Genomic DNA, 25,219 nt, shown 5'->3' on the forward strand with positions numbered 1-25,219 from the left:
TCACAAGATGACGGTTATTCTGCTGAAGTGACGGCAAGAACCTTCCCCGCCGGATGGGCCGATGGAACGAGCGCCCCAGGACCTGAGGCTGCGGAGGTCTGCACCGTGTGGCTCTCCTGACGGTCGCGGGGGCCCAGCAGGGGAGCCCCGCCCGGAGGACAGGCCCACACACAGAGCTCCGAGAGTGTTTGCCCAGGGGGGAGGGGGGAGGGAGATTTGGGGTGTCCCACGGCGGCGAGGCAGGACCACAGGGCCAGCCCCGCGGGGCGGGGAGGGGGATGCCGGAGAGCCACGCTGGGGCGTTCAGTGGGCGTCAGGACGCAACGCAGACCAGAGTTCGCCACCAAAACTAACACGGGTCACTAAGTGCTACGTTCTGTTTTCACTCTGGCTTTTATTTTTCACTCTTCTTAAACTCCAGTTATTTCTTTTAGAACCACAGCCGGGAACGCCAGGACCCCTGGGGCGGCGGGCGGGCGGCATTCTGCCACAGAGACCTCCGGAGGGGCCGCGGCAGCCAGCGCTGGGGAGGCGTGGACTCCGCGCTTCGGGGGTCCAAGTCCAGGCCAGCCCCGCCCCCTCGGTCCCTGTGGGACCCTGGGCTCCAAGGGCAGCTTCCCCACACCTCAGCACCCTTCACGTGTAAGACAGGGAAACAGCCCCGCCCTCCCAAGGCAGCCGTGACGTCAGGAACCATACGCAAAACACACTGGTGACCGGCAAACGGTCATAAACGCAGCTGATGCCACCCTGGAGGCCGAGGGCGGCACGTTCCTTCAGGGCAGAGCCCACACCCTAGACCCCAGGGACCGTCGTTGCCTGGACCTTGTTAGAAATGAGGGGTCCCCCCCCCCAACCAGGCCAACTGGATCAGAAGCTGCTGGTGACCAAGCCCCCTCCCCCGCCGCCCCGCCGTGGCCACCACAGACACAGGGCGTGAAGCATCCAGCACGTAAAGCAGAGGTCCTCGGCCCTGACCGCACATGCGGGTCACCGTCAGGACTCGTCCACACACCGGACATGCACGCTCAGCGTCCCCAGGAGGGGGCGGGGCCTGGGGCTTTTTTAAAACTTTCCAGGCGACTGCAGCGTCCAGCCAGGACGGAAAACCACCAGCTGCCTTACGGCTTTCATGAGCTCTGGGCATTTTTGCATCCATAACATAGCACTAATAACTGTATTTGATTATTTTCTGGTAAAAAAATGAGTATGTTAATATTATACATGATATATATTTTAAGACATCTTTTTCAATCTAAAAGTACCTGTTTGCATTCTAATTCAATTAAAAAATGAACACATTTCATAGTCCCTAAAAGTATCCTGGATCTCAGGCACCGTCCTTCCCCTGCCCAATGGATACATTGGCTTTGCTTTGGAATATTATCTAAGGTAAGGGGTGTCAAAGCAGTTAATAAGAGAAAATAATTCTTAATGGAACTGCAAAGGTAAAGGCTCACAGATGCTGAGCTCCTGACCCAAAGCCGCAGAGGGGACAGGGAGGGAGGGAAGGAGAAAGGGAGGTTCAAATAAGAATAAAATTCTGGCAACTTCCAGTCAAGAGAGGTGCAGATAAACACACCTCACCTCCTTGCACAACTATAGCAAAAAATACAACTAGACCACAAGACAAACATCACTGAGAACCGTCAGAAAGTCGAGCTGTGCGGAAGTCCAACAACCAAGGAGTTAAAGGGGCCACACGCACCCAGACCGGTAGGAGGGGCGGAGACACAGAGATGCAGAGACGCACAGGGAGGGGGAGAGGCACAGAGACACGGAGCAGTGTGGAGAGGCGTGGCGATGGGAACAGGCGGTCCCACGTCCACGTGCAGTGGATAAAAATCGGGAGGGATACGTGGGGAGCGAGGGATCCCAGCCCCAGACCAGACCCCCCAGCCCAGGGTTCCAATGCCAGGAATAGAAGCCCCCAGAACTTCTGGCCATAAAAACCCGTGGGTGTTGGGGAAGCAGAAGAAACTGCGGGGATTCTCAAGAGACCCCTCTTAGAGGTTCTGCAATGGGCTGAGGACTCACACAGACCCACCCCCTCTGGGACTCAGGGCAACAGCGGGAAGGGCACCAGTGACATATAAGGAGAAGCTGAAGTGACTGGCAGCAGCAGGGCCAGTGCCGGGAGACAGCTTCCTCCCCGACAAAACTCCAGAGGCCAGGCAGCAGCACTGTCCCCTCTCCCAGCCTCCCCCACACAGAGCCACAGAGCAGTGGCCCGGGCTGCCCACCCTGGTGACTACCTAAGTCTCCACCCCACACAACCTAGCAGGTGCGCTAAGACAGAGTCAAAGCAGCTCCACCTAATGCACAGAAACAAACACAGGGAGGCGGCCAAAACAAGGGGACAAAGAAGCATGGCTGGAATGAAAGAATAGAACAAAAACTCCAGAAAAAGAACTAAACGAAATGGAGATAACCAACCTATCAGACGCAGAGTTCAAAACACTGGTGATCAGGATGCTCCAGGAACTCACTGGGGACTATGACAGCATAAAAAGACCCAGACAGAAATGAGGTTTGCATTAAGTGACATAAAGAAAAATCTACAGGGAACCAACAGTGGAGGAGATAAAGCCAAGAATCAAATCAACGATTTGGAACACAAGGAAGGAAAAAGCATTCAATCAGAACAGGATGAAGAAACAAGAATTAAAAAAAAAAAAAAGAACAAGGAGAGGCTTAGGAACATCTGGTACAACTTTAAACATACCAACATCCGAATCACAGGGATGCCAAAAGAAAAGGAAGAGCAAGAACTTGAAAACTTATTTGAAAAAATAAGGAAAGAAAAATTCCCTAATGTGGTGAAGGTAATAGACATACAAGTCCAGGAAGCACAGAGAACCCCAAACAAGTTGGACCCAAAGAGGACCACACCAAGACACATCACAATTAAAATGCCAAAGGTTAAAGATACAGAATCTTAAAAGCAGCAAGAGAAAAGCAGATAGTTACCTACAAAGGAGTTCCCATAAGACTATCAGCTGATTCCTCAAAAGAAACTTCGCAGGCAAAAATGGACGGGCAAGAAGTATTCCAAGTCATGAAAGGCAAGGACCTACATCCTAGATTACTCTATCCAGCAAAGCTATCATTTAGAATGGAAGGGCAGATAAAGTGCATCCCAGACAAGGTAAAGCTAAAGTATTTCATCATCACCAAGCTCTTATTATATGAAATGCTAAAGGGAATCATATAAGATAAAGAAGATCAAAATGATGAACACTAAAGTGGTAACAAATTCACAACTATCGATAATCGAATCCAAATAACAAACTGAGCAAACAAGCAGAGCAGGGACAGAATTGTAGACACGGAGATCACAGGGAGGGTTATCAGTGGGAGGGGGCAATGGGGGGAAATGTACAGGAACAGGAAGCACGGTGGTAGGTGCAAAACAGACAGGGGGAGGGTAAAAACAGTCCAGGAAATGGAGAAGCCAGAGAACTTGTATGCACAACCTATGGAAAAGAGCTCTCGAAATGCCAAATCTCGGCCCTGAACTTGGGACCTGGACTTGCGCCTGCTTGAGGCCCCCCTGAAGAAGGATGGGGGGGGTTTCCAGGAGGGAGACCTGCGGCCCCACAGGAAGTGGCAGGAGAACGACTCCCCAGTACTTCCCCCAGAGAGACCACACCGCGTCCCCAGGGAACCACACTCAGGGGGCTGGACAGTGGCCACGTACCTCGGGGACCACTGGGCACGAGATCAATGACAACGCTGGTGAGCGGAGACCGGAGGCGTGACCCCGAACCCCTGTTCCCGTGGAGACCTGTGGGCCCCGCTTTAAAGGGCCTGGCCAGGTCCCCAGACCCGGCCACGGTCATTCCTCTAGCCCACGGGCGTGCGGCTCAAAGGAACTTCGGACACGGGAAGAGCCGCTGCTGCTTGGAGGAGGGGGTCTGAGCTACGGCAGCGGCGACATGAAGCAGAAGCCTCTGAAATGCGACCCCCCCACCTCCCCACACGCCGAGATAGGACATTAAAAACAGCCTGGCATCCCTGGGGGAAAGGTGGGAGATTCGAGACCCAGAGGGAGAGGAGGCGAACCCACACCCCCCCATGGAATGCACCCGTCTGCCCCCGAAGGTCCCACCGGCCCGGCCTCGGAACAGCCCCACCGTGAGTGCCCGGCAGGGTGGTTCCTGGGGCAGGGGAGGTTAGCACCACGGGCCACGGGCTCAGCCACAGACGCGCTGGGTGCACCGCCCCCTTCCTGTCCGTCACGGGGCAGGAGGACCGGGGTCGTTTGCACGTGTGCGGGACACCTGGCAGGCTGCCGGGGAGACAGAGGAAACACCGATCGGAAGATGGGCGCCCGGATGTTAGACGTGACCTGTTGGTTCTCCGTGAAGAAAGGGGAGGGGCTCGGCACCTTTGGAATTCCCACCCGTCCTCTTTCTCTGTCCGGTGACGCCGTCCGGTTTTTTTCATATTTTATGTATGTATTTATTTATTTATTTTAAGATTTTATTTGTTTATTTTTAGAGAGGGAAGGGAGGGAGAAAGAGAGAGAAACATCAATGTGCGGTTGCTGGGGGCCGTGGCCCGCAACCCAGGAATGTACCCTGACTGGGAATCGAACCTGCGATGTTTTGGTTCGCAGCCCGCGCTCAGTCCACTGAGCTACGCCAGCCAGGGACTGATTTTTGTATTGTCGTTACAGTTTTACATTAGAGGTACATAACTCGAATGGCCGCTGGGAATCGGTGGGGGGCCCACAAAGGCCCCCCCCCACCGCCCGCCGCCGTCAGCCCCAGGGACGGCCGAAGACGGGCGGGCCTCAGGCAGCCCCACGCGGAGAGCCGCACAGCTCTCCTCCGCGACCCTCCCCTCATCCTTGACTGCGCCTCAGTCCCTTGGGACGCGCGCTGCTGCCTGCTCTCCCCAGCGAGGGAAGAAGATGCAATTCAGTGAGCACACAGATGTGCATGAGAAGACAACTAAATAATCAGCTTTCTTTTACGTGACGTCTTTTTTCCCTCTGAGGAGTTGGGAGAGTCCGGGGAGAGTGCCGGTCTGGGGTGGGGGTCCGGGAGGAGGAAGGGTCCCAGGCCGCGGGCTCTCTGCCGCAGCACCTCGGGGTGCACAGCAGTGGCCGGGGCACAGGGCCCGCTGCAGGCAGCCCCCCGGGCCCAGAGGGGGGCGGCTCCGCTCTGCTGTACAGACCCACACGTCTGCAGAGGGAGCCTCACCCCTGCCTCAGCTCGCCAGCACAGCCCTTCATTCCTGAGGATTCGCGAGGCACACCACCAGGTGTCCGAAAGGAGGCCAAAGATAAAATAAAACAGTAAAGAGAAAGAAACGAACAATGCATCCCAGAGAAAAAGGAGCTAGCACAGAGAGAGCTTGTAACCCATCCCAGTGGCCCCCACAGAGAGAGGTCCAGAAGCAGAGGACAGAGCGGAGGGGCGAAAGCTGAGGAATAAAACGGAAGAACATTCTCTAAACTAAAGAGGGACCCGACCCTGGCTGGCGCAGCTCAGTGGATTGAGCGCAGGCTGCGAACCAAAGTGTCGCAGGTTCGATTCCCAGCCAGGGTACATGCCTGGGTTGCAGGCCATGACCCCCAGCAACCGCACGTTGATATTTCTCTCTCTCTCTCTCTCTCTCTCTCTCTCTCCCCCTCCCTCCCTCCCTTCCCTCTCTAAAAATAAATAAATAAAATCTTAACAAAAAAAAGAGGGGCCCGAGGTTTCAGATACAAAGGGCACACCGGACGCCACGCAGGATGCATGGAAGGGAGTGAAGAAACGCCAGCCGTGCTCTGTGAACCCCGCAGAGCCCACAGATACCAGGAACCCGAGATGCCACGAGGAAAAACGTCACCTGCAAAGGTCAAGCACTCACACCGGCCGCAGACGTATCACTAGAATGCAGCGATGGAGGAAAAAAGGAGCAAGACAGTCAAGATGTTAAAAAAAAGTTATTTTTAAACACAAGTTCTGCTCTAAACTGTCACCCAAGTGGGTGAGTGGAAAGTAAACATATTTTGAGTTTGGGGCTCAGAGAGTTGTACTTCCCTTTCCGGGGGGCGGGGGCGGGGTGGGGGGGAACAAGGCAAAGCAGTAAATAAGTGCACAGCACCCTCCCCAGCACTTAGCACGCACTTTCTGAATCTTCACACCCACCCTCTGACGTCGCTCGCATCCTGAGGTGGAAGAGGAAGAAACGGTGGCAAAGAGAAGCTACCCTCTGGAGAAGTAAAAAGGGAACTCCAGGAAAACGATGCCACGTCCTGTAGCTCACACGAACGGAGGCAGAGGTCCGTGGGAAGAAGTCCGCGCTCCGCAGCCCCCAGCGCGTCCGGAGAGGACCAGACCCGTCGGAAGAGAGAGCCAGGGGCTGGCGAAGGGGGCGTTCCGGAGAGACACACATCCGATGGCTTATTACGCAGCAAAGGACCTGGACGGTCTCCGGGGCAGGAGGGAGGCCTGTGTCCCTTCGGGCAACGGTGACAACGGCGGAGAAACAAGGGAAAGGAGAGCCACCCGGGAGCGAGGGGGAGGGGGAGGGGACGGTGGAAAAAATACCTTTAATCTCAAGTCAGAAGATCATCCTTCATGTAGCAGCGGCTTAATAACAGAAATAACTTTAATGTTTTGCAGTGAAACATATTAATCAAAATAATAGCAATGCTCTTGTCGCTATTTATTTTTAGCATTCCTTTAGAAGCACAGAAAAGTTCATTATGGCTACAGTAACACACGTAGCTCTAACATAAAACTGTAACGACCGTATACAAACCAGGCCGCGTCACCGGACAAAGAACAAAGACGGGTGGGAATCTAAAGGTGCTGAGTATCCCTCCCCTTTCTCAAGGGGGAACCAACAGAGAATGTCTCGAGTCGGTGACTCTACAACACCAAAGGCACAATCCGTGAAGGAAATAATTAAGAAGCTGGACTTCATTAAAATTAGACACCTCTGTTCTGTGGAAAACACAAACACACAGAAACTCCTGTTCTGGGGGAGACGCGGTCCAGAGAAGGAGAAGACGCACCATGGGCCAGGAGAAAATCTTCTCCCAAGGCCTGTCTGGGAGAGGTGCTGCTAGCCAACATATACAAAGAGCACGGAGAGCTCAACAATAAGGAGGCAAACCAACGATTCAAAAATGGGCGAAAGGGCTGGACAGACACCTCCCCTGAGAAGACACACACACAGGAAATCGGTCCCGGAGAAGAGGTTCCACGCCTATTAAAATGGTGAAAATCTAGATAGATAAGCGGATTACTTAGAATTTGAAGCCACAAAAAAAAAAAACCTTTAAAAATACATGATCAGCAAAAGTCCACATGTGAAAGAAAATAGGCGAGTGTATACAGGCAATAATTCCATTTCTTTTCTAGAGTAAACGCACCATCCGAAGCTAATTGATCGAGAAGTAGGGGTGAAAATCATTCAAGATGGAGCCACGGTGGCCCTTTCTAGATACACTAAAGGCAAAAGTGCTTATCTTTGGGGCACAGAGGACGGGAGACCAAGGGGGGTCTGGAAAGAGAGTTATTTTTATTTTGTGTTCTTCCTGCTGCTCCAGATTTTTTGTTTATTAATGCGCATGTAGGGCTTTTGTCGTTTAAAAAAGCAATTTTTTAATCATCAGTAATTTTTCTGTTAGGGAAGAAAACAGCTGAAGGATGAAGTCTATAGAAATTTTTCTGAAAGCTTAATAATAGACGTGCATAACAAAGCGTTGCTGAAAATAATGAATTTGGAATTACAGAACGCCTTGAAGTTTCGCTCAAATTGTACATCTTCCTCGGGTGTTCCTCCAAGTCCTCGTATCCAATGCACCACCAAGTTCAAATTAGAAAACTCGTACCTGTAATTGAAGGCAGCTGCAACCTTTTTGACAAGGACTAATTGCCGGTAATGATTTAAGTGCCGTCAAATCGCGCAGCACAATTCTTCTGAATGGGGGCCCTCGCACCGCTCTCTCTGGAAGGACGTGTTAATCTTTGCCGCTGACTTATCAAATCCTTCAGTCACCTGTTTGCCATCACTTTCACGAGCTGGCAACGTGTTTATTGGAGCCATAATGTGCAGGTGGAGCGGTAACGGCCTCGCTGGATGGCACTGGAATTTCGTCTGACATTTCTGCGCGAGAAAAGCTGGCACAAGCTTCAGGCCGGGCGGCGGCAGAGGAAGAGGAGAAAGGCACGTATTTGTGTCACACCAGGGGACCTGGGACGGTGTAGCTGGGTCACACCCAGAACCTCTAAGGTTGTCTTTTCCTTGCTGTGAACCCGGCGTCCCCGGGGCTGGGAAACGGGGAAGCCGGGGGTTGCTGAGCAGGCTCCCCCATACCCTTGGCACTGTCTCTCTGGATGTGGCCGATCCTCTCATCCTTCCTTCGGGGTCACGGCAGGTGCAGGGCACTCCCCACGCCAGGGGTGGGGCGTGCAAGCTGCTGCAGCCCCCGCCGTGGAGAGAGGAGTCCTTTGGCAGCCTATCACGGGTGAATGTGGCCTTTGACTCTGCCATTCTACAGCTGGGACTTCCTGAAGGAAACAGGAACGGATCCTATGCGAATGTTTGGCTGCAGGGATTGCATCGGGAGAACGAGAAACACCCTAAGGCTGACACGGCGGGATGGCCCCATCCCGTAGAGCCTGGACAAGGAGAAGGTGTGCAGTGACGGTTGTCCTGTGGCCCGTGGACATCTGGCTCCACGGCCAGGACCCCCCCCCCCCCGGCTCCCAGGGGCGGGTCTTCAGCAAATTGCAGAAGCACCGAGGGCCTCAGCTCCGTCCTCTGTAAGACGGCCCCACGGTGCCACCTCCGGCCCCTGGGGCGTGACAGGGCCCAGGACAGAGCAGCATGCGGCGCAGCTCACGCCGTGCCGGAAACACTCCGTCCAGGCTGCTCTGCAAAGAAGGGCAATGACGATGATGGTGCCGGGAGTGACAGGAAAGGGAAAAGGTCACGCTGAAGGGGAAGAGGCACCCATGGGAAGCAAGGTCCCCGGGGCCTGTGGGGCCGAATGGGGAAACAGACAGGCCGCCCTCGACCTCCTTAAAGGGGTACGCGTGATAAAAGACAGTCGTCAGAGTGGGGGTTAACAGTAATCGCCCCTACGTGGTGGAGTCGTCACGATTTTATTTTTTGGCCGGTTCCCTGTAGGTGTGAACTCTCTGCAAGGGAGGTGCTTTACCTTCGCAATTCGGAGGCAGAAGAGATCACATCTTTGTAAGATCTATTTCTGTTCGACACGACTCCAGCTCACAGCTTCTCCGGGCTGGGAGAAGCTCCTGGTGCACTCTCCAGCAGCCGTCTCACTGGGCTGGCGACACACCCCAGCCCAGCACCCGCCCTGCCACCCCGCACGGCCTCATGGGGGTGCACGGCACCTCGGGGACAGAACTATCCTGGCGCTTCCCTTCTATCCCTGGGACGGGACTTGGGTGTCTGGCACACAGTAGGGACTCAGCCTCCCTTCTAACCCTGGGATGGGACTTGGGTGTCTGGCACACAGTAGGGACTCAGCCTCCCTTCTAACCCTGGGATGGGACTTGGGTGTCTGACACACAGTAGGGACTCAGCGAGTATTTGGGGAGTGAAGGCATGGGTGCCTGAGAGTCCCCTGTGCACTCTGTCCCCAAAGGCCTTAGGGGGTGTCTGGGGCCATGCGAGCAACGGCAAACCTTCCTCCGGCTGCAGGAAGGCTTCCTGGGGTGTGGAGCCATGTCCAGCCCCAGGAAACAGCCACGGGAAGGGAAACTCAGTTCAGTGAGGTGGGGAAGAGGCTCCCGTCTGAAGACGGCAAGGCCAAAAGTCGGGGGAGACGGTCTGTTAAGAAAGAGGGGGGAAGCCCTGGCTGGCGTAGCTCAGTGGGTTGAGCTCGGGCTGCAAACCAAAGTGTCACAGGTTCGATTCCCAGTCAGGGCACATGCCTGGGTTGCAGGCCACGGCCCCCAACAACCGCACATTGATGTTTCTCTCTCTCTCTCTTTCTCCCTCCCTTCCCTCTCTAGAAATAAATAAATAAATAAATAAAATAAGAAAGAGAGAGAGAGAAAAGAAAGAAAGAGAAAGAGAGAAGGGGGGAAGAAAGGAAGAGAGAGAAGGAAGGAAGGAAGGGAGGGAGGGAGGGGGGAAAGAAAGAAAGAAAGAAAGAAAGAAGAAAGAAAGAAAAGAAGAAAGAAAGAATACACGAACTAAAAGAAGACATAGAGAAAATAAATAAATAAAAATAACTAAAGAAAGAATAAAGAAAGAGAAACCAGAAGACGGGATGAATAATTAGGTAAGGTAAGAAAGGAGGAGGAGAGAAGAGAGAAAGAAGCAATGTGGGCTAATCCCACCCATCCACTGATCAGCAGGCCGCCCCTGGGAGGTCCAGCGGGCTGTCTGAAGAAAGATGATTTCACTTACGGGCGACTGGCTGGTACCGTTTAATTGGTTTTTCCGTCCCGATCCCCGCCCCACCCACGGGAGCGTGAGAACTGCCGTTCAGGAGACCGGCGTGCGAGTAGCGCCTCTCAGCCCATGAATGCATCCCCACCACGGATGGAAGCGCCCACACAACCCCTCCCAACCCAGGTGCTCCCAGGGACGTGTTTATGATGGATTTTTTTTTCATTTGCAGTGAATTGTGTTAGCCTTTTCATCTGCTCCTTTCTCTCTTGCCATGCAAGAGAGGTTGAAAGACACTCCAAAAAAACAACAACAAAAACAAAAAAAACACCAGTTGCTGATTTCCCAAGACCTGACTTTCAGCATGAGTCCGGTCTGCGCGCACGCAGACGCACCCTCGGGTGCGGTCAGAGCCGGTTCGGTCCCCGGGAGGCTCGGCGTCTGTTTGGACAGCAGCCGTTCATCACCCGGCTGCGGCCCGGCTGCCGCGGGGAAGGCGGGGCCGGGATGGGTCGGTCCGCGCTCCCTGGGAACCAGTTTTACTCCCAGGGGTGGGCGTGGCGTCAAAAGGCTCAGCCCGCCGCACCTGTGGCAACTGTGACAACGTGCGTGAGTGGCAGCCGGCCCGGAAGCTGACCCGTGCGCCCCCCACACACCCGAGTCTGCCCTGTGCTTATGGGTGTCTTCACACTCCCGAGCCCGGAAAAAGCTCGGTTTGCACGTGAAAGCCGATTAAGTTGGTACGAAACAATGGTTTTAGTCCACAATGAACTCCAAAAGATAAAACTGACTCAGGGAGCATTTTCACTCCATGTTGAGCGTGCGTGAGTTTTTAAATGATTATTAATTGAAGATACTCTCCCAGATCACCCGTTTGTAAACTCCAGACCACCTTCGCGCTCTATCTGGGCAACTCATGCTTGCAATTCACAGTCCAGTGTCCCCTCCAAGCCGTGTGGCCCAGGTGAGGGGGCCCAACGCCCTTGGGGACCACCGCGGGCAAGGAAAGCTGCCGACACCCAGGTCTCGCCCCAGGGGGTCCGGGATAACGTCTGGGGCACAGCCTGAGAATCGGGGTTTATTCTGAGCCCCCTGGTGATTCTAACGTCTAACCACGTTACAAGGTCAGGAGCGTGATTTCCTTTGGAAACATGCATAGCAGCGCTTTCAACGAGACACCCTTCTCGTAACTGCTCACCTATTTTTCATGACCCAACACCGACTTCCTAACTCACTTCCCTGGTCGGGGAGGTGATGGGACACGTGGGCTCCCCATCCCCGCGGACAGTGAGTGTCCCGGGAACTGTCTTTGCCTGCCTCCACCTCGGGGCGCACCAGCGCGCGGTTCCAGCCCCCAGCCGGACTCCTGCCCTGCAGGTCGTTGGCCGCGAATCATGCAGCCCACGCGCGGCAGCGGGACTTCAAACGTTCCTCGATATTAATGTATTGTGCCCAGTCGCAACCACGGACCTCCTGCCCCTGTTTCTGCTCGCCGCCTCTGCTCCTCGCGTATCCATCCGCCCGCCGCTTCAGCTGGCACTCAGGCGCCGGTGCTGCAACAATGAAGGGCACGCCCCGCTGCTCCAGGACCTGGCCGTGTGGGGCGGAAGGTAGACAGGTCAGCACAAACCGCGGGAAAGGGTCAGCGACGTCACAGGAAAGTTGGGGTGCCAGAGACGCACACCAAACACTGCACGGGGGCGGGGGGTGGGGTACCAGATGGCTGCTATTCCTGGGAAGTCACTGTTCGATCATTGAACTCACACTATTGATTATCGGTTATAGCACCTACACATAGAAAGGTGCCCACACTCTCGGGGTGTGGCCAGTCCTCTGTGTGTCCTTCCTCAGGTGTGCACTGGACCGGAACAAGTGTATGTATTTAACAATTAGGACGTGCAGGAGTATATGCAATATCAGCATTCACACATCTTTTTTCTTTAAATAACAGCAATGTGTGGTTGCATCTTGTGTGTCCCCAACTGGGGACCCGGCCTGCAACCCAGGCATGTGCCCTGACTGGGAATCGAGCCAGCAACCCTTTGGTTCACAGGCCGGCGCTCAATCCACTGAGCCACACCAGCCAGGGCCCTACTTCTTCTGACTGAGACATTCCATTTGTCTTGAGAATAACGGGGGTATCAAAACCTCTCTGTTTCTGTCTTGCTGGGTCTGTGGTTCTTTTAAAAGCATAAAGCTCACATCCAAGGACGGATACCCCCATGCAGGGGGCCACCCCTGGGGTCAAAAAGACTTGGTGAGCTTCCCGGCTCCTCCTCTTTAAACACCACCCACACGGAGGATTTCTGCCCGCCGGTAGGTCAGCACCTGACAAAGCATGTGCCTCTTTTAAGACCAAACGCAGGAATCCTGGAGAAGCAAGGACCCCCGCCAATCCCGAGAATTCCTGGGCAGACAGCTCCCTGGGAAAAATGCCCCCAGGGAGGCCCAGGGCAGAGTGGGGCCAAATCGCACTGTCCACGCACTTTACGTGACCACTCCCAGGGCCACGTGAGCAGTGAGCGCAGGCCGGGTACGAGTGATGCCCTCGGGCTGCTCAGCAGTGTGAGAGTAAGGGGGAGAGGGACTCCATGTGGTGTGTTCCTTTCTCCGGTGGAAACATACTTAGGACCCGGTTTTAATTGTATGGTCTCCCCAAACTAGAACCCTGCAGGACATCAGAGTTCATTGAACCCAGGATTTAGTTATAAATTTAAAAAAAAAAAAAACCTGAGGTCCAGAATGCTGAACCAATAGCTAAGGTCATGCTCTAAATAAAGGTCAAGGTCAGAATGAAAAGCATAGGCTTCCCCCCTCCCACGACCCTTCTCCCCATGACCCTGCAGCTTTGTCACTCAGGGTTTGCCTCGAACCCTTCCCGTGATGGATGAAGACCTAGTTTCCGACGCCACCAGGAGAGCCGACCCGTGGCCGGGGAGGCCAGGCGGTGCCGCAGAGCCTGGCCTGCAGCCCCGGGGGCGCCGGAACCAGGGAGCTCGCTGCAATGGCAAACACAGGATTTCATGCCGCAGTCTCACTTCCTCCTCCTCAGGCCCACGTCGCCTGGCACCCACAGCGAGGTGGGGGGCGGGGGCCTGGGGGTGCATCTGACCTCGGTCACCCACGTCTCTCAGTGTGGGCACCTCTTGGTGTCCATAAAAATGTCCTCCTTCCGCCTAGCCTCCTGGGGCCAGGCCTCCTTGACCCCTCTTCACGTGCAGCAGCCCTTGGGCCTCCCTGGCCATAAGGTGGACACTCCGTGGCGTGTTTGTGCCGCGTGCAGGTACAAAGCAGGGCCCTGCGAGGAGGACCCTTCAGAGTCTACCTAAACACCTGGTGACAGTATTTCACCTCCCGGGGCCAGGCAGACCCCGGGCTCTGCCTGAGGAGGTTCAGGAGTGACAAGAGGCCTCAGGGAGTCCTCAAACTCATCCAGAGCTTCTGTAGGGACCCTCCGCCGGCCCCTCCACCGGGGGACCCAAAACTGCCGAGGGGCCCGTGGGTGAAGGCAGGACGCTGGGCACCTGCTCCGTCTCTCCCCATCTCCAGGCTCCAGAACCTTCCCTCGGTCTTGCAGCACCAGAATGAACAAAAACCAGCTCTCGGGCAGGATGCTCCCAAACTTACTCTGCACACCCGGAGCTCTCTTGAATCAGAAAGGCCTGTGCTGCCCCTCCCCCGAGGCGAGGAGTGTCTTTCCAAATCGGGCGCCGGGCAGGAGTGGCGGGAAGAGAAGTAACACCCCCCCACCGCCGTCGAGGCGCCGCCGACACAGCCTGCACCTCCGCGGGGCCGCTGGTGGCCCGCACTGCCCGCCCACGGCCACGTCCTCACCCCCAGACCTGCACGGCTCAGAAGCCAGCTGCTGCGAAGAGGAGGCGGGGAGAACGGGAGGAGCTGGAGAGCCAGCCCCGGCCGCCGCCCCTCCTGGGGGACCCGCACAGCCGAGTGAGCGGGCGATGGCGTGTGCGAGCACTTCCTGTGGCTCTGAAGTCCCCAGGCGAGCGTGTCCTCTCCGGGCGTTACCGTCCTTATCTGCACCAGGCAGACAGCTCCCGGCGGTAGCAGATAGGGGACATGCGCCCCCGGCAAGGGCAAGGGTGCAACTGTCGCGGGGCGAGCAGCAGCCATCACTTGGACTCTTCCCTGCCGCCATCTCTGTCCTTGTCGAGGTGGTGACATTCCCACCCGGTGTCCTGCGCGCACCAGCTGGCACAGCATGAGCAGGGAGACGCCGGGCCCCACCTGTGCTCACTGCTCGGGCCACGCGGAGGAAGGCGGGCTTGGGAAAGGCGGGTCACCAGGAAATGGGGACGACTGCAGGCAACAGCGGTCTGACGAGCGCACGATGGCTCGGGGCAGGCCTGTTTCCATTTCTAGAGAAGCGGCTCCAGCCCCGAGTCCCTCCCAGCCCGTGTCCGCAGTGCAGGGACTCGGGGCTCTGGCCCGAGGGGTGCATGGTGGCACCCCGAGTCGGCTCCTGTCTAGGGGTCCCCGCCCAGGGCTCCAAGTTCCGGCTGCTGAGCCCACGCCCGCAGCTCTGGAGTGAGAGTTGTTGCCAGAAAGGGCTTCCCAGGGGGTGAAGAACCTCAGAACACATCACCGGCAGGAAGTGCGCCCGGGAGCACTCCCGACCCCAGAGGGCAGGGGCACGCAGGGGGCTCTCTCACACATCCACTCGGCTGGCCGCCCAGCACCCACGCCGGACAGACACACCCAGCCAGCCGGTGCCCGCACTGAGCCCCACCTGCAGACGCCAGGGGTTGCCCTGTGACAAGGTCTGCTGCTTTGAGGACTGGCCCTGGGCCGGCGAACACACATACGCCACACTTCCTCGTGTGTCACGGCCAGAAGATCCAGGGACGTTTTCACTCCTGCAGCCTCATTCTGAGGGACCCTGGAGCCAGCCCTGATGTGTCCAGACCGGCACCTCCGCCTCCCGGGCTCTGGGGCCCTGGCCTCGCTAGATAGGTTAGGGCGCCAACACTCAGATCCAGTTTCTCCCAGAACCCCACACGCCGCACCGTCCCAGCCGGTCCGAAGGCCCAGACACCCCATGGTGTTAACCCAGTGAGTCCGGCGTGAATCCACGAAGTAACCGAGAGCCTCGGACGTGCATCGGTCAATGGCCTCCACTGGGTCGGTCCCTCTCTCGCCCTCCCTCCCTCTCCAATTCCAGCTCACACACCACAAGCGGCATTAGGATCGACAGCTCAAGCGAACACCGTGAGAGCTAGGCGACACCAGAGCCACCGCTCACGTGATGCTCCGCCCACACCGGTCGGCCGCCCCGAACCTCACGACAACCCTCTCAACACTCCTGTTGTCCCCGACGGACACACGAGGAGGCCGAGGCACAAAGACACTCAGGCCGCCCGTGCTGGGCAAAGGCGGGGGGTTCCATCCCCGACTGAGCAGCTCCTGGGTGCGCACCCCAGGACACAGACGTCCGGGACGTGGACCGGGACAGCTGTGGAGGCTGAGCTGAGGACGGAAGACTCTGAGGAAGGAGGAGGAGGATTCTGGAAGCATGGCGGTCACTGCACAAAGTCTGAGCGACCTCTCAGAAGCCACAGCCCTCTCTGAGGTGGCAGCAGCCACCATCCTGACGTCATCACCTGGGTCATCGACACACCCATTCGGTCTTTCTCCCATCCAGTGCAGCGCCCCATGGCGCCCTGCCGGGAGGTGCCCAGGATGACGGCGCGTCATCGCACCGAGCCGTCGGGGCTACGACAGGGAAGAAGGGCGTTTCCTTCATGGGGAACAGGGAAGGCGATGCCTCTTAAGGCCATTTCTGGGTGAAGGTCCCCAAGAGCCCGGCCCCACCCCCGGGAGTCTCTCTGGCTGCACCCCACTGAGCCCAAGCATCCTGTCTGCAGAGGGCATCCGTCACCAGGACAAAGCACACGCGGAAAAGAGGCCACGCCGGACTCCGGGCACGGCCGCCTCCGCCTTGCCCGCACCGCGTTCCGAGGCCAGCGGCCACCTGTGAGGGAGCAGAGCCCGGGCCAGCTGCCCCTGGGGGAGACCACATTCTCAGGGAAAGTCACGGGCGGGGAGGAGTCCGGACGCTGCCGCCACCTCCGGGCTGGAACCGCATGAAGGCGGGGCAGGAGGACGGACCCAGCGCCCCTGCGTCCAGATCAGAGCAGCCGTGGCCACGACCCGGAGAAGCCAGGGCACGTCCCCAGCTCCGGTCACCAGGGCCAGGTCCACCCTTGCATCGAGCCCTGCAAAGTACGTCTTCACGAGTGACTCGTAAGGTCCCTTTTAACAGAGAAACGGGGTTTTTTCCATCGTGACCCAGATACTAAATACAGACTCATCGACCGAGCTCAGCGGAAGGAAGGTTCTCTCAGCGCCGGCCCCGGGGGTTGGGGGGAGACGCTTACTCACAAAGACATGTCACAGCAAGAAGTCGGGGGGCTGCTAATCACCAGGAGCGTTAAGGCAGCAGCGCCCGTCGGAGGGCTTAGGACACACGGGGTGTTTTCCCCGAGCTCCCTAAAGTGGGTCAGGCTGTGCCCGATGTGCACACGGCCCGGGCTGGGAAACCAGAGGTCTCCAAGGCCGCCTGCGACCACCCCCCACCCCCGGTGTGGCGCTGGGCCTCTGGCCTGCCGTAGGGCAGGGGCACCGCCCACCCGTCCGTGTCACCCTTCCGGGGTCTGGCGTGGTGGCGCTAGGCCGTGGAAGGGGCTCAGGAACCACACCCTCCCTTCCCAGAGCACCACACACGATCAGCAGGAAAGAACACAGTCGAAAGGTTCCTTCTGGGCAGGAAGTGCCCAGAGTGGGTTATCTGGAAGGCAACCGGGGAAACGAAAGCACTCTGGGCCCCGACCCTCGCCGACCCTCACCGCCCCGAGCCCCCCACAGCCCTTCAAAGGCTCCAGGTGGGCGCGTCTGCCCGGCAGGCTCCGTCTTCCCCTCCCCCCAGCACCCACACCCCTCCTGCCCCCGCCTGGTCCTCACTCACAGCACACCCGGAGGAGGGGGCCCGCAGTGGGAGCTGGTTTCCTTGGGAAAGTAGCGAGTCTCACAGAGTCTGTGACTCCCCGAAGCCAGCGACCCTGGCAAAGGCTCCGTTCACAGACCAGGCTGAGCACTGGCAGCTGAGACTGCGACCTTGACCTTGACCTTGACTGCGACTGCAGGCTATGTCACTGCTTATTTTGCAGATGGGCAATGGACAAGGTGACTGCTGGGACCAAGAGGCAAAGGCGGGGGGGGGGGGGGTCCTTAAAAACTTGCATCGCAGAAGATGCTTTTCAGACTTCGTCAGAGCCGCTCTGGAATAACACAGAGGGTGCGTGCTCACGGGCTGCGGTGGGTCGTGCCCTTGCCAGGGCACTGGGCACCTGGAGGGCCCCCCACCCCTCCCCCCTGCAGCCTCCTTGACCAGGAGCTCGGGGCTGTCCAGCCCCAAAACCTCCAGGGAGGAAACAGTTTCCAAGAACTCCATCCCACAAGGCCGCCCAGTGCTAGCTCAGGGCTCCTAGGACTGATCAGCCCCGGGTCACCTGCGTCACTGGCTAAGGCACCCCTCCTGCTGGGGCGGGGGTGGGGGATGTCCTAGGGCCCTTGCCTGGAGCGTGGAGTGAGAGGGGGACGTCCCTCTCTCTCTCCACACAACCTCACCCCACCGCCATTGTACCCCAAACCCTGAGGGCCCCACCCGCTGTGCGGCTGGCTCTTGCCGCCCCTGCCTGCGCACCTGGCCCCTTCAGCTGCTCCTCAGCGCCAGGCTCTCAGGGGGTGGGGGCGGGGTGGGCAAGCTGCGGGATGCTGGGGTGGGGGTAGCTGCAGGATTCTAGGGGGCGGGGTGGGAGCTTCAGGATGGTGGGGTACAGCAGCACACTCCCCGTGCAGGCTGTGCCACAGCTAAACATTTTCGAGCCTTTCTTTTCTTCCCCAACGTTGCTGGGGAAAAATAAAAATGAATAAAAATTTAAAAGGCGAATACTCTATATACAGCCCTTGCGGAAACAAGTGTTGACAGACCAGCAGGGTCGCATTTTTGGATGGAAGTGTATCGAATGGAGGAGTGAACATGAGCGCCCTCGCCCCCCCCCCGGGCCGAGTGTCGGTGGGCTTTGTCCTCAGGACAGGTAAACCCCTAACGCGGAATGGGAGGGGAACCCCCAAGGCTGCGGGCAGGGCTGCAGAGGACCACCCCACCATGGACCGCCCCGGGCGTCTTCCCACGCCTGCCAGCCGCCCAGCGGGAGGTGTGCAGGAGCAGGAACTGGGACCGCATTCCTGCCAGGTGAGACAGGAGGCAGGTGCAGGCTCCCTGCTGTTTGTCTTCTCGGCTGTGACCTGCTGGGGACACTCACCCCTCCTGCCCGCTGCTCAGCACTCAGGGTCTCGCTGGAGTGCCCGGGTTTTTCCTGACAGTCACGTGTTTCCTCGCTACCTCCCTTGTTGAATCAAGCAAAGAGTTTTCATTCCAGGTCAGCCCTGGGGAGGATTCTCGCCCCCCACGTCCAGCCTCAGTCTCCCCTCTCTTAACAAGTCCAGTCAGTTTTCCAGCTGCTGGACCCCGTGGACTAACCATTCTAGAAGCAGCATCAGCATTAAGTGCTGGGTTTCGCCGCAGGAAAACGCCTTGTGTTCATTTTCTGCCCGATTCCTGCATGATGTCATTGAACTCCCAGGGATCCCAACCTCGCTGCTGCCATGTTCATTTGCATATGGATTTTTTAGGGTATTCCGAGAAAGAAAGAATGTGCGTTCGGGGTGGGAATGGGGTGACCTGGAGACTGCCCTGCCGTTTACCTGCCCGCTTGCTCCCCTGGTTTCGGAGGTTTGTTGTGTGTTGCGACGTGTTTCATGCGGACACCAGGAGTATGACCGTGCTCGCACCGCTCCTGGACGTCACCGTGGGGCGGAGAGAGGGCGAGCACCCCAGATGCCGGTGCTCGCTCCCCGGCCCGGCCACCAGCAGGCCCCACACGCCGCAAGGACGGACGGACGGACAGGCGGAGTGTGGCCCCTCCGGCTCCCCTAAGCCGGCCCCGGGGACTTCCGCCTCTGAAACGACATCGGGAGGCCGGCTCAGGCCGCCTGGCTTTAAACATGGGTGCCAAGTCCCACCCGCCCGGCCACCTGGGCCACGGCCCCCCACACACCGGTGTGGCCGGCAGAATTCCACAGCGAGCCACGTGACAGTTGGATCAGCAGCATCGACCACGGTGGCCCCACAGATAACATTTTCCAACCCCAGGGCGTCCCGAGCTGCTTCTGCATGGATCTTCAAATTGCTTCGGTCCCTCCCGCCGTAGAAATGCGACACGTTCCCCTCCTGGTCACACAGGTGTCTTCCCACAGCCCTCCACATGGGCACACGTGTGCACCTGGCACACCAACTACTGGCTCCCTGAAGCCACCAGAAAGGGGGGCGACTCTGGGCCACCTTGTGCCTTGTCGTCTCCGAACACCCCGGACGTCGGAGAGGTGGGCCACCCTGTCCAGGAACCGGGGTGGCCCCAGCACTGCGCCTGGCCCGTGCCCGGTGCCCAGCACACCTTTCGAGCCGGACCCCCAAGCACTGGAAGAGCCCCTAGCACCGTTCTCTCGGGCCCTGCCCTCCTCCGCTTGGGTGTCCCGAGAGCCCACGGCTGCTTCCTCCCTCCTTCTCTCCCGCCCCCGACTCGTCCTTCCTCTGCAACGGGCCCTCCCTTCCGAGAGCCTGCGGGTCGACGCCAGTGGGCCTGGGACGGGGACCCCACCCACCGAGGCGACGCGTCCTCGGAGCCCCACACGGCCCGGAGTCCCCTCTGGAGAAAAGGGCTGCCCCCCGCCCCCAGTCCCCTCGAAATGTGCAGTGGCGCAAATCAAATACAAACCGCAGTCTGGGAGGCCGGCGGTCCGGCCCGAGTGCACGGACAGATACATCAAGAGTGAACAAGGCCATCATCGCCGGCTGCCCCTGCTCACTGTCTTCTCCCCGCAGTGTCTGACGTCCGCCGCCCCCAGACTTGCAGGTTTCCTTGAGCTCAGACATTGAATTAACGTCCAGTTTTCGATTTAATTGTGACTCACTGAAGTAGCCATTGAATAAAAAAATAATAACTTGCCAAAGAACCAGACCTCCCCCACCCACTCACTGTCCGAGTGAGCGAGGCCCCTCTCCCCTGATGTCACAGGCCAGGTTATTTTGCCGTCTGAACCAATACCGAGTCACTGCTGGCAGCGGCCACCGTGGGGAGCAACCACGGCGGAGTGCCCAAGACAAACACGGCCACAGAGACGTTCTGTGCCTTGAACACGGACAGCCCGTGTTTCGAGTTATTTGTTTTCCTGGCCCGAGATGCCCTCCGTCTTCCTCCAAACCCTGCTCGTCTTTCATGACTTAATTCCCGTCCTCCCCGGCCCATTCTCCCCGGTCCTCCCAGCCCACACCGGCTCTCCCGAAGCCCTCCCCCCCGCCAAATCCCACGTCCCTTCTGGCCTTTCAGATTAGCATTTAATTATAAGGCTGTCTTGTCTAGTTCCATGGTTGCCAGCGGGTTATTCTGGTCTCCCTGCCGGCTCGTCGTGGGCAGGGCCCGCGTCTTCCTGTCCTTTCCGCTTTCTGGGTCCTGCCCAAGAGGAGCAGGTGGAGGCCAGACCCCAGGAGGGGCTCCGCTGTCCCTGACGATCAGTTCCTTCGCTCTTCCACCGACGCCGGTCTCCTGGGGAACCCTTTGTGACCGAGCAGGAATCTGCCGCCACCGCTGGGGAAGGGGTCCTACCCCGACCTCACTCTCGTGAGGCTCTGGCTGAAGTTCAAGGGGTAAGATGGGAGCAACGACTACTTCCCAGGCATTGTCCCGCCTGCCCGGAGAAGCAGAATAAGATCGGAGCGCAGTGCTGTGAGAGGAACAGAAAATGCGTGCAGCTCAGAGGACACGGGAGTATGCGTCGGGGCACGGGGTCATGGTGGCAGAGAGGGGGGCGGAGGCAGAGAGCCCCCATCTGTGGGGCCAACCAGACCAGGACTCCCACCGTGGCTCTGTCATCCGCCAACAGGTGACCTCAGGCACGACAGAGTTCCACTGCCGTGAGGTCTGGTCCTGGCAGAGCCGGGAGGTGGTCACAAACCGGGTCTCAGGCCACCCCCGAGACCCCTACATTTTACCAAGCACCCTGATAACGCGCCTGCGTGGTGGGGTGGGAGAAGCCTGCTTTCGGGATGAGGGTCACTGCTGCTCCCCCACCCCCAGCCCCGCCCTGCACACGATTCTCAAGGCAGACAGAGCCCCCCACTGGCTTTGGAAGGATGGGGCTCCTCCATGAGTCACTCTCCCGCACGCCGGGTGGGTAGAGCTAAGCCGCTCAGCGCCTGCCCTCTCCCAGACCCCGGTGGCCGGTTCAAGAATGGGCATGTGGCCCAAGGGCCAGGCCGGGAAAGGTCAGTAGAGAAAGCAAGACTCGGCAAGGCCATGCGGAAGGACCGGTTTCCCAGAAGCACCTCAGGAAACAAGAGCTCACCACTGTAATGTTTCTAACACGATCGGGCTGACCACCTAGGCATTCTCACTTCAGTCTAGAACCCACCTGGCTGTTCAGCCCGACAGACACGACGGAAAAAGGACTCAACCTTCCGTGGACCGAAGAGAAAACCTCCCAGTGCATCCACGTGGCCTGAGTATTCAGCTCACGCACGGCGATCGCTACGTGCTCAGTAAACGCCCATTAAACCTTTCGCTGGCCCTAACTACTCGGCTGGAAGCGAACTTTTGCACAAAGTCCATATTATGAAAATATTATCACGCTCTGCCCAGCTCAACTAGCTGGGCTCTATTTTCAGATTTTCCGTGCTACACGGGACATACGCTCAGTCAGGACTTGGGGGCCAAGCAGACACACTGCTCACACTGTCCACACTCGGAGACCCCCTGCCCCGCCCTCGGCGGCTCGGGGGGGTGGTTTGAAATGCCCTCCCCCCGCCTAGGAATGGGGTGAGGGCTCCGTGGCAGTGCCACAGGCTTTCCTGGTGCTCCGCACTCAGCTGAGGCCGTGCCGCAGGAGGGTCCTGGGGGGTCCTGGAGGACCGGAAAGGGGCAGGTCATGGGCTCTCTGGGGGGCCACAGACACCCAGCCGCACCCCCCCACCGTGGGCTCAATTACATCAAATAATTCAGTTCGAGAGGTTGCTCTCCACCGGTGTGCATGCACACACGTACTCTTCCCCGCAAAACTGCCCCCCGCCTCTCACGGCCGTCACCCTCAGCTCCCCCTTGCCCGCCGCAGGGAAAGAGTCGCGTCAGCAAAATAGAAGCTGTTGTCCTTCCCGCCTGCCACGCGTCACGGGAGCCCAGCGTCTCAGCCCAGCCCCGCAGGGCCACCTGAGCCGCCGCCCCCTTACAGACCCGCCTGAGCACAAGGAAGGTCCTCCTTCCCGGGAGAGAGGCGCGGGTGGCCCTGGGAGGAGCGCCACTCCGGGGCGACTGTCACAGTCACACTCCGGAGAGGCCGTGGCCACACAGGTGGTCAGGAACAGTCTCCCGAGCGCGCACAGACGAAGAAAGTGGGCCCCCCGAGTGTAGAAGTGGGTGCCGGAACACCCTTCGGCCTTAGAGCAGGGGCTCCTCCCTCGGCGACCACGCAGGCGACCCCGGAGGACACCCAGCTCCGTGGGATGAGCCCAGCGCAGAAACAGGAGGTCACGTGCTCTCTCTGACAGGTGAGAAATGGGAGAAACCCGAACGCGGAGGAGCGGAGAGTGGAGCGGCGGGTGCCGGGTGGGGCCGGGGGGATGGGGAGACGCCGGTCCCAGGGAAGGAGGTGCGGTGGCGCGGGAGGGGTGCGCCGAGACCCGCGTCCAGGGGGCACGCGAGAGTGGGCCCCACCCCCGAACGCTGGAAGCGTCCTGGGAGACCGGACTTCAGACGCCCCTCCTCCCGGAAGGCGCGCGCCACCTGCGCGAGGGGCGTGGTCACCGGCCGCACTCGCGGCTTCACCGGGCACCTGGGTGTCGCGTCAGCCTAGAGCGCGCCTCGGATGGATACGCACACTGTGTGCTTTAGAAAAAATGAAAAGCGCAGACAGGAAGTGGTCCTACTGAGTGGGCCCTGGGCGTGTAGGTGTACGGCTGCCTCTGGAACTTGGGCCGTCTGATGAGGGTGGCTTTGCCACCCACAGGCAGAGCCCCCGGGTGTTAAGGGGCTTCGTTTCTCTAGACCCCACGCAGTTCTGCAGGTTGTCGTCCGCGTTTCCCTTCGCGGTGCGGCTGGCAGCCGGGCGCCCATTGAGCAACCCGCCCTGCCACGCGCCGTGCTGGGCGTGCGGCCCGGGAGAGGCCCCCCGAGCTCACACTGCCAGCCGATGCTGCTCGGTGTCTGCTGTGTGACAGGTGGGAGGGGGCGACCCAGGGCTCCAGAGGCGGCCCCCTCACCCTCCGGCCAGCCGACTTCCTGTCTGGGTCCCCCCGAACAGAAGGTGGGGAAGCAGAGACTCCCCAAAATAATGCATGTCACTTATGGGGCCCTGCATGTGGCTTTTGAACTACAAACTATTTCAAACATACAGAGGATTATCCTAGTGATATAACAACCCTGGGAGTCCCGGTGAGATTGAATCATTCTCAGCATTTCGACATTTCCTTCAGACCTCTCGTTTTAGAAAGAGAGGGAGAATTTTATTTTTTTTTCTAGGCCTTCTCCTCGTGGTTGTGGGTGCTCCCCACGCTCAGGGAAACTTCCCTAGTAACCGATGACAGAGACCGCCCCTGCAAGTGCAGTCTTGCTCAATGGGTATTAAAAAGGGTATTTTTTTAAAGATCTTATTTATTTATTTTTAGAGAGGGAAGGGAGGGAGAAAGAGAGAGAGAACCATCAATGTGCGGTTGCTGGGGGCCATGGCCTGCAACCCAGGCATGTGCCCTGACTGGGAATCGAACCTGCGATGCTTTGGTTCGCAGCCTGAGCTCAATCCACTGAGCTACGCCAGCCAGGGCGAAAAAGGGTACTTTGAATAAACAGTACAGACAGAGTGGAGGTCCTTTTCATGAACGACACAAATACGGCACTGCCTGTTTATAAACATTATAAAATGGCACCAATTGTTCGATAGCTAGCTTTCTTCACTTGCTAGTTTGTCTGAAAGACGCACCCGCGCTAAGGCAGCACACACAGTGCATTCCGCTGCCGTGCGGCGTTCCGCCGTGTGGGTGGCGGTCAGGCAGCGTGTTCCTCCCTCAGCCCCGGGCAGGCTTCTTGCTGCCTCCCAGATGCTGCCGCCACAGCCCGCGCTGCCCGGTGGGTTTGCAGGCAGCGCCCCGGCACGGGTGTGAGACGCACCCTCGGGCACGTCAGAGCGCGCACCTCTCCACGCCTGCAGATTCTGCAAGACGGCCTTCCAGGGTCTGCGTTCCCACGCTGTGACGTGTCACGGTCCCATCGCTTCATGCAGGCCCCGACGTCGGGTCTCAGGAGACTGGACTTTCCTCGCCCGTCCAATGAGTTCGCGATAGACTCTGGGTGTGGCCTGGACCCAGGTTCCCTGGGGTTGGGCTGCTCCTGGTTTGGTTGCCGTCTCTCCCCTCCGTCCACGCCCACTCCCACTCTTTGCCCATTTTCTCCTCCTTGTTTGCCTTTCTTTATTTTGAAGGAGGTATTTAAATGTTCTTCTTTTTTTTCCCACCTTTTCTTCAACAGTTCTACTGGGATATAACCCACACACCACACACACAGCTCCCCCACTCGGGGCGTGCAGGACGGTCCAGCGGCGGTGAGTCCCCCCGTGGAGCTGCACGCCCGTTGCCGCCATCAAGTCTAGAATCAGCTGTTAGAATTCTAGAAACTTTTTGTGAGTCGCCCCCCCCCCCCAAAAAAATCTCTGCCCACGTGAGCCA

Source organism: Phyllostomus discolor, chromosome 6 (genome assembly GCF_004126475.2).
Source record: "Phyllostomus discolor isolate MPI-MPIP mPhyDis1 chromosome 6, mPhyDis1.pri.v3, whole genome shotgun sequence".
Classification (NCBI taxonomy): domain Eukaryota; kingdom Metazoa; phylum Chordata; class Mammalia; order Chiroptera; family Phyllostomidae; genus Phyllostomus; species Phyllostomus discolor.